General features: G+C 36.3%; 1 long non-coding RNA gene across 1 annotated transcript; it reads left to right on the forward strand.

Annotated features, from left to right (window-relative positions):
• Positions 1-3,155: 3,155 nt before the first annotated feature.
• On the forward strand, positions 3,156-8,242 carry LOC122702527. The gene is made up of 3 exons (XR_006343276.1): positions 3,156-3,267; positions 5,751-5,753; positions 8,176-8,242. It is a non-coding gene; the product is annotated as an uncharacterized LOC122702527 (long non-coding RNA).
• Positions 8,243-11,638: the final 3,396 nt, after the last annotated feature.

The raw sequence follows: 11,638 nt of genomic DNA on the forward strand, positions 1-11,638 counted from the left end.
AGTCATTGAAAGATTTAAAAAACTTAGATTACTGCTACCCAAATCTCAATAGCTAGCTACTCAACATTTCAATTTAGTGTTCCATGTGCATGCATACTAAGATGCTTCAGTCATGTCTGACTTTTTGTGACCCCATGGACTGTAGCCCACCAGGCTTTTCTGTCCACAGGATTCTCCAGGTAAGAATACTTGCGTATGTTGCTGTGCCATCCTCCAGGGGATCATACTGAGCAGGTATCGAACCCTTAAGTCTTCTGCATTGGCAAGTGGGTTCTTTACCACTAGCACCACCTGGGAAACCCTTAAGTGTTAAAGTAGTCTTCAATTCAGTTTCTTCAAATATAATGTCATAATCTTTCCATCTTCTCTAAAACCTACTCTTGCATTCTCTATATCAGAGAGTGAAAGGAAATCACTATATCTAAATTTATTCCCTGAATTTAACTGTCCTCATATTCTTTCTTATTTAACCAATCACCAAGTTCTATTTATATTGTTTTTTCCTTTTTAATTATTAAATTTACTTCTAACTTTAATTTCTTCAATTACATCTTATGTCTTGCCATGAATACTGGAACTGCCTTCTAACTGATCTTGTTTATTTATTTGTTTTTTAACTGCCTATAATGCCAAATGAAATGCATTCAGAGGCTTGTTGCTGTTGCTCAGTCACTAAGTTGTGTCCCGCTCTTTTCAACTCCATGAACTGATGCACTCCAGTCTTTCCTGTCCATCACCAACTTCTGGAGCTTGCTCAAACTCATGTCCATCAAGTCAGTGATGCCATCCAACCATCTCATCCTCTGTTGTCCCCTTCTCCTCCTGCCTTCAATCTTTCCCAGCATCAGGGTCTTTTCCAATGAGTCAGCTCTTCGCGTCAGGTGGTCAAAGTATTGGAGCTTCAGCTTCAGCATTAGTCCTTCCAATGAATATTCAGGACTGATTTCCTTTAAGATAGACTGCTTTGATCTCCTTGCTGTCCAAGGGACTCTCAAGAGTCTTCTTCAGGACCACATTTCAATAGTATCAATTCTTCTGTTCTCATCCTTCTTTATGGTCCAACTCTCACACCATACATAACTAGAAAAAACACAGCTTTGACTATACAGACCTTCCATGATTTATTGTTCACTTTTGGTTTTTTTCTAAACTTAATGTGCTAAACTGTCTGTCAGCTGTTTTGTCAGTTATGGGTCTTTAACTCCCTTCAGGAAATAAAAGTAACCTAAATTTCAAAAGACCTGTTCGTATCTTTGGGAATTCCCTTTTCCAACCCAATCAACATCTCTTCTGTATTCACAAAATTCAAGCAATCATAAGTTCAATTCCTAAGCACAGTTATCAATACCTCCTTGACTTGTTCCCAGAGCTCTTTAATATGGACCAATGGAGGCTAAATTTATGTTAACTTTTATTATCTATGCATGTTATATATATGTATACATACATATATATATGTAACAATATCCATGTTATAGTACCCATGATCTCAAATTACCTTCAACTCATTGTGTTATATATATGTATATATATACATATATATATATATATATATACATACATATATATATGTAACAATATCCATGTTATAGTACCCATGATCTCAAATTACCTTCAACTCATTGTTTTCACCAGAAAATAACAGTCAATGAATATTAAATCATAATGTGGTCTAGAAGAACAACCATGACCTCAGTGACATTTCAAATGTTCTGTTATGTAATTTCTTTTCCTGAAGTTGTAAGCTTGGCAATATTTCATCTAATGATCAACTTTTATTTCTGTCTATGAAATTCCTACACTTTCATGATGATTTAGCTATGTGTTTTTTGAACTCTAACCAACTTCTTGAATCAATTTTGCTTCTTTTCTATCCTTTACTACCTGGCATAGTTTGCCAGATTGGTGGCTTCATCCTTCTACCCATCTTTTTCTCTCTCTGTTTCTTTTTTCTTTTTAAATCTTATTTTAAAAGTCTAAATCTGGTATCAGTGTGTGAGTGTGTGTTGTGTTAAATTTGATACCATTCTATCATGGAGAATTTCTGTTTCCTTGCTAATGCCTGTCCAATACGTTACTGATCACATAAAATATTCTGAGGACCATTTTACTGTCTCTGAGTCTAGAATTTTTATTGTTAGAACATTCCAAGTGTAAGAGATTTTGTTTTTCTCATGGTCCTGAAATTCGTGTCTGTCAGGTTTTATTTATTTGTGTTTTCACTTACAAACCAACCAGACCATTACTTGGTCAGACTTGACATTTGGTCAGATTTGATATTTGAGTAATTGTCAACATTTACTCAAAATATGACAGCTTTATTATTTAATTCCATGTTTCACATTCTTTATCTGACAAATAGGAGTAATATTATCTCTACATGTTTTGTGGGGAGCAGCTAATATAATCTTTTTGGTCTTCTGGGAGGCAAGAAAGAAATATGTGAAAGGAGGGATATGGAAGGGGAAGGAGTAATTAAAAGTATAAAAGCATATTCCAACAGAGGGGTGTCTTTCTAGTTTTCAGAATAAATTATTAGATAACAATATTGGGTAGATTTCTTACTGTAATTTTTTAAAATTTCAATGGCACATCCTTTTCTACAGGTTTATATATGTAATATTTGTAAAAAATTCACAAAATAAATATTTTTATATATTATATTCTGGATAAGCTAGTTAAATGCCACCTAATTAGAAATGTGCTTTGTTTTTGCTCATTACGGCCTTTTTCTATCCCATCTTAGATAACTACCTTTGACTTTTAGATTAAGCAAACTAACAGCTCATTATTTTCAGCTGAAATTAACACAACATTGGTATTTAATAGACTTTATTTTTCAGAATTATTTTCCCTTTGAAATGATATTCATGCAATGATTTTGTTTTTTTCAGTTTTAAAGAAGCAATTTCATTTTCTATCACTGACACCTTTGCAGTATCTGTTCTTTGTTCTGCAATTAATTTTTGTGATGGAAAAATTATAACTTTTAAGAGATTGATCTAATATTGAACCCAGTAAACCAATAAAGATTGATCTCAATAGCATACTCTACCCCTAATTAAAAACAAACCAACAAAAAACACCTCTCAATATAGTGAGTATAGAGGAAACTACCTCAACATAATAAAATTAATGTACAAAAAGCCATGGGCCATGAAACAATTGACTGGTTCAAAGCTGGGAAGGGAGTATGTAAAGGCTATATATTTTCACCCTGCTTATTTAACTTCTATGCAGAGTACATCATGCAAAATACCAGGCTGGGTTACTCATAAGCTGGAATCAAGATTGCCACAAGAAACATCAGCAATCACAGATGATACCAATTTAATTGCAGAAACTGAAGAGGAACTAAAGAACCTCTTGACAAGGGTGACACTCTCATCGATGAAAAAATTGGCTTAAAACTCAGCATTCATAAAACTAAGATCATGACATCTGGTCCCATTACTTCATGGAAAATAAATGGGGAAAAAGTGGAAATGGTGGCAGTTAAAAGATGCTTGTCCTTTGGAAGGAAAGCTATGACAAACTTAGGCAGCATATTAAAACATAGAGACATCATTTTGCCAACAAAGGTCCATCTAGTCAAAGCTATGTTTTTTTCCAGTAGTCATGTATGGATGTGAGAGTTGGACCATAAAGAAGGCTGAGAACTGAAGAACTTATACTTTTGAATTGTGGTTCTGGAGAAAATGTTTGAGAGTTCCTTAGGTGGCAAGGAGATCAAAGTAGTCAATCCTAAAGAAAATCAGCTGTGATTTTCTTCAATTGATGTCCTTCAATACTTTGGCCACCTGATGCGAAGAGCTGGCTCATTGGAAAAGACCCTGATGCTGGGAAAGACTGAGAGCAGAAAGAGAATGGGGTGACAGAGGATGAGATGTTTGGATGGCATCACCAACTCAATGGACATGAGTCTGAGCAAACTGCAGGAGATCATGAAGGACAGGGAAACCTCACATGCTGTGGCTCATAGGGTTGCAAACAGTTTGACATGACTGAGTGACTGAACAACAACAGCAATAATAAACTATCAGAAAGAGGAATTAGGATTTATATAATTGCATAAAACATTTAGAAGTAAATTTAATCAATGAGGTAAATGACCTGTACACTGAAAACTACAAGACATTAGTGAAAAAAAAAAAATATATATATATATATATAGATGTCACATAAACAGAAAGATATTCTGTGTTCATGAATAAGAAGAATCAATATTGTTAAAATTAACATACTATCCCCAACTATTTACAGATTAAATGCCATCCTAATCAAAATTCCAATGGTGTTTTTCAAAGAAATAGAACAAATAATCCTAAAATTTATATGGTATCACAAAAGGCAAAACAAATAAAGCAAACTAAAAACCAAATATTCAAACCAATTAGAAAAAATATATATTGAAAGTATAGTTGATTTGCAATGTTGTGTTAACTTCAGGTGTACATTAGCATATATCCACTCTTTTTTTTTTTTTTTTTTTTGTTGGGAGATTTTTAATTACTGTTTCAATTTCCTTGCTAGTAACTTTTTTTTTTTTTAATTTTTTTATTAGTTGGAGGCTAATTACTTCACAACATTTCAGTGGGTTTTGTCATACATTGATATGAATCAGCCATAGATTTACACTTATTCCCCATCCCGATCCCCCCTCCCATCTCCCTCTCCACCCGATTCCTCTGGGTCTTCCCAGTGCACCAGGCCGGAGCACTTGTCTCATGCATCCCACCTGGGCTGGTGATCTGTTTCACCATAGATAGTATACATGCTGTTCTTTTGAAACATCCCACCCTCACCTTCTCCCACAGAGTTCAAAAGTCTGTTCTGTATTTCTGTGTCTCTTTTTCTGTTTTGCATATAGGGTTATCGTTACCATCTTTCTAAGTTCCATATATATGTGTTAGTATGCTGTAATGTTCTTTATCTTTCTGGCTTACTTCACTCTGTATAAGGGGCTCCAGTTTCATCCATCTCATTAGGACTGGTTCAAATGAATTCTTTTTGACGGCTGAGTAAAATTCCATGGTGTATATGTACCACAGCTTCCTTATCCATTCGTCTGCTGATGGGCATCTAGGTTGCTTCCATGTCCTGGCTATTATAAACAGTGCTGCGATGAACATTGGGGTGCATGTGTCTCTTTCAGATCTGGTTTCCTCAGTGTGTATGCCCAGAAGTGGTATTGCTGGGTCATATGGCAGTTCTATTTCCAGTTTTTTAAGGAATCTCCACACTGTTTTCCATAGTGGCTGTACTAGTTTGCATTCCCACCAACAGTGTAAGAGGGTTCCCTTTTCTCCACAGCCTCTCCAGCATTTATTGCTTGTAGACTTTAATTGCAGAGTATTGAATTGAGCTAGGGTTAAGGTTAGTAATCTTGAGAAAGAAGGACACAACTTGAGGCCTTATGCTCTCTGATTTCAAACTGTATGACAAAGCTATTATAATTAGAACAGTATGGTATGAGAATAAAAACAGATGCTTGGATCAATGGAACACAGCAGAGAACTAAAAAATAAACCCACACATGTAGGGTCAGTTAGTTTATAATAAAAGAACCAAGGAGCATAAAGTGGGGAAATACAGTCTTTTTAGTAAATTTTGTTGATAAAACTAGACACCTATGTACAAATTGGTCTATCTGCACTACAATCTCATACCATATTAAGTAATAACTTCAAAATGAATTCAGATCTTGAATATTAGACTTGAAAGAATAAATCTCCTGTAAGAAAACATAGATGGTAAGCCCCTTGACAATCTGGCACCAAAAGAAAATGCAACAAAAGTTAAAATAAGTAAGTGGGACTAAATAAAACTAAAAGGTTTCTGCACAGCAGAGGAAACACTGACCAAAGTTAAAGGCCTTCTGAACGGGGAACTATATTTGCAAATCATTTATCTAATGAGGGTGGTGGTGGTGGTGGTTTAGTTGCTAAGTTGTGTTTCTTTCCTGTGATTCCATAGACTGCAGCCTGACAGGCTCCTCTTTCCATGGAATTTCCCAGGCAAGAATGCTAGAGTAGTAGCCATTTCATTCTCCAGGGCTTCTTCCCATCCCAGGGGTCAAACTCACATATCCTGTACTGCAGGCAGATTCTTTACTACTAAGCCACCAGGGAAGCCCATCTGATAGGGGCTAATATCTAAAATATATAAAGAACTCAGACAGCTCAATAGCAAAAATCAAGCAATCCAATTAGAAAATGGGCAGAAAATCTGAATAGACATTTTTTTTCCAAAGAAGACATACAGATATCTAACAGGTTTATTAAAATATTTTAATTCATATGGAAAGGCAAATCAAAGTCATAGATTAGTTTTGTGTAACATCTCACTTCAAATCTGTTACAATGGCAATTATTAAAAAGAAAAGACAAGAAATAATACATTTTGGTAAGGTTGTAGAGTAAAGGGAACTCTCATGGGAACTGTTGGTCAGACTGTAAATTGGTGCAGCAACTATGGAAAGTAGTTTGGAAGCACCTCAGAATATTAGAGATAGAAGTACCATATTCTCCCACAATTCTGCTTTTGTACATTTATACAAAGAAAATGAAAACAATAACTTAGAAAGATGCATTTTCATGTTCATTAAAGCACTATTTATAATAGACAAGGTATAGAAACAATCTAAGTGTCCATTAATGAATGAAGAATTGAAGAAATTTGAGGTTATATATATATATATACATATATAATCTATAATGGAATAATAGTCAGCTAAAATAATGTCATTTTGTCATTGCAACAACATGGAAGGACCACAAGGGCGTTATGCTAAATAAAGTATGTCAAGTAGAGAAAAATAAATATTATATAATCTCTTTAATGTGTGAAAACTAACAGCAAAACAGAACAAAAAGACAAGCTCATAGATATGGAGAATAATTTGATTGTTGCCAGAGCTCAGAAAAATGGCTGAAGGAAGTCAAAAAGTAAAAAGAATAAAAAAATAAAATCTTGGCCTGTCAGATTCCCAAGCGTACTCTCCAAAAATAAAAATTCTTTTTAATTTAAAAAAGAAAATCAGTTGATGAGACCCAGGAAATTAAAAAAAAAAAAAAGATAGAAGTAAATATTTGGAAACCTTGTGTGCTTATGGAAAGACAGTATGCAGAGTAAACGGGGTGTCAAGATAACAAAAGCAATTTAGGAAATCACTCAGAACAACATCATATTTAATATAAGCTAGGAAGTCATACTGAAATAAATATCAAGTGGTAATTATGTTGAGAACAAGTCTAAGCCTTTACTTGGGGGAAAAAAAAGGAGTGTTTAATTTTTGTTTTTCTATTTCTTTAACATATAAGAAATGGAAATATATTTCAATGTAACAAGATAGAACTCCCAGCAATAAATTCATTCACCTATGGTTACCTAATCTATGACAAAGAAGCCAAGAATATACAATGGAGAAAAAACAGTTTCTTCAATAAGTAGTGCTGGGGAAACTGGACAACTACACGTAAAAGAATGGAACTAGCCTATTTCTTAACACCATACGCAAAAATAAACTCAAAATGGATTAAAGGTCTAAATGTTAAGCTGGACAAAATAAAATTCTTAGAGGAAAACATGGGCAGAAGGCTCTTTGACATAAATAACAGCAAGATCTTTTTTGACCCACCTACTAGAGTAATAAAAATAAAAGCAAAAATAAACAAATCCAACCTAATCAAATGCTTTTGCACAGCAGAGGAAACTATTAACAAAATGAAAAGACAACCCTCAGAATGGGAGAAAATATTTGCAATGAAGCAACTGACAAGAGATTAATCTCCAAAATACACAGACAATTCATGCAACTCAACATCAACAACAGCAACAACAAAAAACAAACAACCCAATCAAAACATGGATGGAAGATTTAAATAGATATCTCTCCAAAGAAAACATACAGATGGTCAAGAGGCACATGAAAAAATGCTCAATATCACTAATTATTAGAGAAATGCACATCAAAACTACAATTAGGAATCTCCTCATAATGGTCAGAATAGTCATCATCAAACCTGTATGCAGGTCAGGAAGCAACAGTTAGAACTGGACATGGAACAACAGACTGGTTCCAAATAGGAAAAGGAGTATGTCAAGGCTGTATATTGTCACCCTGATTATTTAACTTATATGCAGAGTATATCATGAGAAACGTTGGGCTGGAAGAAGCACAAGCTGGAATCAAGATTGCCGGGAGAAATATCAATAACCTCAGATATGCAGATGACACCACCCTTATGGCAGAAAGTGAAGAGGAACTAAAAAGCCTCTGGATGAAAGTGAAAGAGGAGAGTGAAAAAGTTGACTTAAAGCTCAACATTCAGAAAACTAAGATCATGGCATCTGGTCCCATCACTTCATGGGAAACAGATGGGGAAACAGTGAAAGCAGTGTCAGACTTTACTTTTTGGAGCTCCAAAATCACTGCAGATGGTGATTGCAGCCATGAAATTAAAAGAGGCTTACTCCTTGGAAGGAAAGTTATGACCAACCTAGATAACGTATTAAAAAGCAGAGACATTACTTTGCCAACAAAGGTCCATCTAGTCAAGGCTATGGTTTTTCCATTGGTCATGTATGGATGTGAGAGTTGGACTGTGAGGAAAGCTGAGTGCTGAAAAATTGATACTTTTGAACTGTGGTGTTGGAGAAGACTCTGGAGAGTCCCTTGGACTGCAAGGAGATCCAACCAGTCCATCCTAAAGCAGATCCGTCCTGGGTGTTCATTGGAAGGACTGATGCTGAAGCTGAAACTCCAATACTTTGGTCACTTCATGCGAAGAGCTGATTCATTGGAAAAGACCCTGATGCTGGGAGGGATTGGGGGCAGGAGGAGAAGGGGACGACAGAGGATGAGATGGCTGGATGGTATCACCGACTTGATGGGTATGAGTTTGAGTAAACTCCAGGAGTTGGTGATGGACAGGGAGGCATGGCGTGCTGAGATTCATGGGGTCGCAAAGAGTCAGACACGACTGAGCAACTGAACTGAGCTGAACTGAAACAATCTACAAACAATAAATATTAGAGGAATGTGGAGAAGAGAGAACTCTCTTACACTGTTGGTAGAAATGTAAATTGGTACAGAGACGATGGAGAACAAAATGGAGGTTCCTGAGAAAATTAAATATAGAGCTACCACGTGACCCGGCAATTCTGCTCCTAGGCATATTCCCAGAGAAAATCATAATTTCAAAATATACATATATCCCAGTGTTCCTTGTACCACTATTTACAATAGACATGGAAGCAACTTAAATGTCCTCAACAGAGGAATGGATAAAGATATACAATGGAATGTTAATCATAAATTCAGCTTCCCTGGTGGCTCAGATGGTAAAGTGTCTGCCTGCAATGCGGGAGACCCAGGTTTAATCTGTGGATCAGGAAGATCCCCTGAAGAATATTGCAACCCACTCCAGTACTCTTGCCTAGAAAATTCCATGGGCTGAGGAGCCTGGTAGGTTACAGTCCATGGGGTTGCAAAGAGTCAGACACAACTGAGCAACTTCAGTTTCACTTTCAACCATAAAATAGAATGAAATTATATCATTTGCCAAGGTGTGGATGGATCTAATCACCATCATACAGAATAAAGTAAGTCAGAAAGAGAGAAACTAATATTGCATATTATTATTGTTGCATATTAATATTGCATATATTAATATTAATCTATGTGTTAGTTTAGAGAAGTAGTATAAATGAACCTATCTGCAAAGAAGAAATAGAGACACAGATGTAGAGAACAAAACCTATTTGCAAAGCAACTTCACTTTCACTTTCAACCTATTTGCAAAGCGACTTCACCTTCACTTTCAACCATAAAATAGAATGAATTTATATCATTTGCCAAGGTGTGGATGGATCTAATCACCGTCATACAGACTGAAGTAAGTCAGAAAGAGAAAAACTAATATTGCATATTATTATTGTTGCATATTAATATTGCATATATTATTATTAATCTATGTGTTAGTTTAGAGAAGTAGTATAAATGAACCTATTTGCAAAGCAGAAATAGAGACACAGATGTAGAGAACAAAAGTATGGACATTAAGGGGAATGTGTGTGTGCATATGTGCACGCTCAGTCGTGTCTGACTCTTTGCGACCCCATGGACTGAAGCCCAACAGGCTCCTCTGTCCAGGGGATTCTCTAGGCAAGAATACTGGAGTGCATTGCCATTTCCTACTTCTGTGGATCTTCCCAACCCAGGGATCGAAATGGTGTCTCCTGTGTCTCCTGCATTGGCATGCAAATTATTTACCACTGTGCCACCTGAGAAGCCCAAAGGGGAGTGGGGGTGGAATAAATTGGAAGATTGGTACTGACATATAAAATGAATAAAATGACTTTTATTCTCTTACCTGGGAGAAGTCATCCATCCATGACTTTTTGTTGGGATAAGAATTACTACTTTCTGAGCTGTACCCTGCCTTATCTCTATTTTTAGCCCTTGTATTAGAAAATCTCATAATATAGTTGAGTAGTATGATCATTTTACATAATTTTGAGTTCTATCACCATTTCAAATACAGCATTCAAGTCATCTACCAATTTAGACACCAAATCTGAAGTGTGCCCCCTGTAAATTAGATAAACACGACATCTTTACTGTTAACAAAAACTATAAAAGTAAATCAGGCATGACAATCTTTATGCATGGCTCTGAAGTAACCACTAGAAATCACCCAGCCAATTGTCCAAAGTGGAAGTTGCTCAGTTGTGTCTAACTCTTTGAAACTGCATGTACCGTAGCCTGCCAGACACCTCTGTCCGTGGAATTCTCCAGGCCAGAACACTGACATGGTAGCCATTCCCTTCTCCAGGGGATCTTCCAAAGCCAGGGATCGAACCCAGGTCTCCTTCATTGAGGGTGGATTCCTTACCACATGAGCCACCAGGGAAGCCCAATTGACCAAAGCCCCACTCATGTTTAGGCAAAATTATTCAATTGATTTCTAATTCAATAAATTGCTGTTGCATCTCATCTTTCCTTTGTTGCTTCAAGCATCTCATAAGAAACATGAAATGCCTTACTGACTCCTGTGTCTACCACTTAATTTTTAAAATATTTATGTATCTATTATGTTTCTCAAGGAAATAAATTGGCTTAATGCAATAGTTGAAGAGCTAACCCGTTGGAAAAGACGTTGCTGGGAAAGATTAAGAGCAGGAGGAGAATGGGCCAACAGAAGATGAGATGGTTGGATGGCACCATTGACACCATGGACATGAGTTTGAGCAAACTCTAGCTGATAGTGAAGGAGAGGGAAGCCTAGTGTGCTGCAGTCCATGGGGTCACAAAAAGTCAGACAAAGTGACTAAACAATAACAACAATGAGATAGAACCTGCTCAAGTGATCCTAAGGTTATGTTAATGACTCTTGAATTTTGCCTAGAATCAGCATTAAGTGAGCCAGTCCACAGTTTGTTTACCCCAGTTTCTTTGTCCATTGTAAAAGTCAGTATTTGTCAGTTTTACATATGCTGTCTGCATGTTCACACTGTGCATGCTAAGTCGCTTCAGTCGTCTGCAGCTCTTTGCTACCCTATGAACTGTAGCCTGCCAGGCTCCTCTGTCCGTGGGATTGTCCAGGTAAAGATACTAGAATGGGTTGCCACGCCT

Source organism: Cervus elaphus, chromosome 11, assembly GCF_910594005.1.
Source record: "Cervus elaphus chromosome 11, mCerEla1.1, whole genome shotgun sequence".
Taxonomy (NCBI): Eukaryota; Metazoa; Chordata; class Mammalia; order Artiodactyla; family Cervidae; genus Cervus; species Cervus elaphus.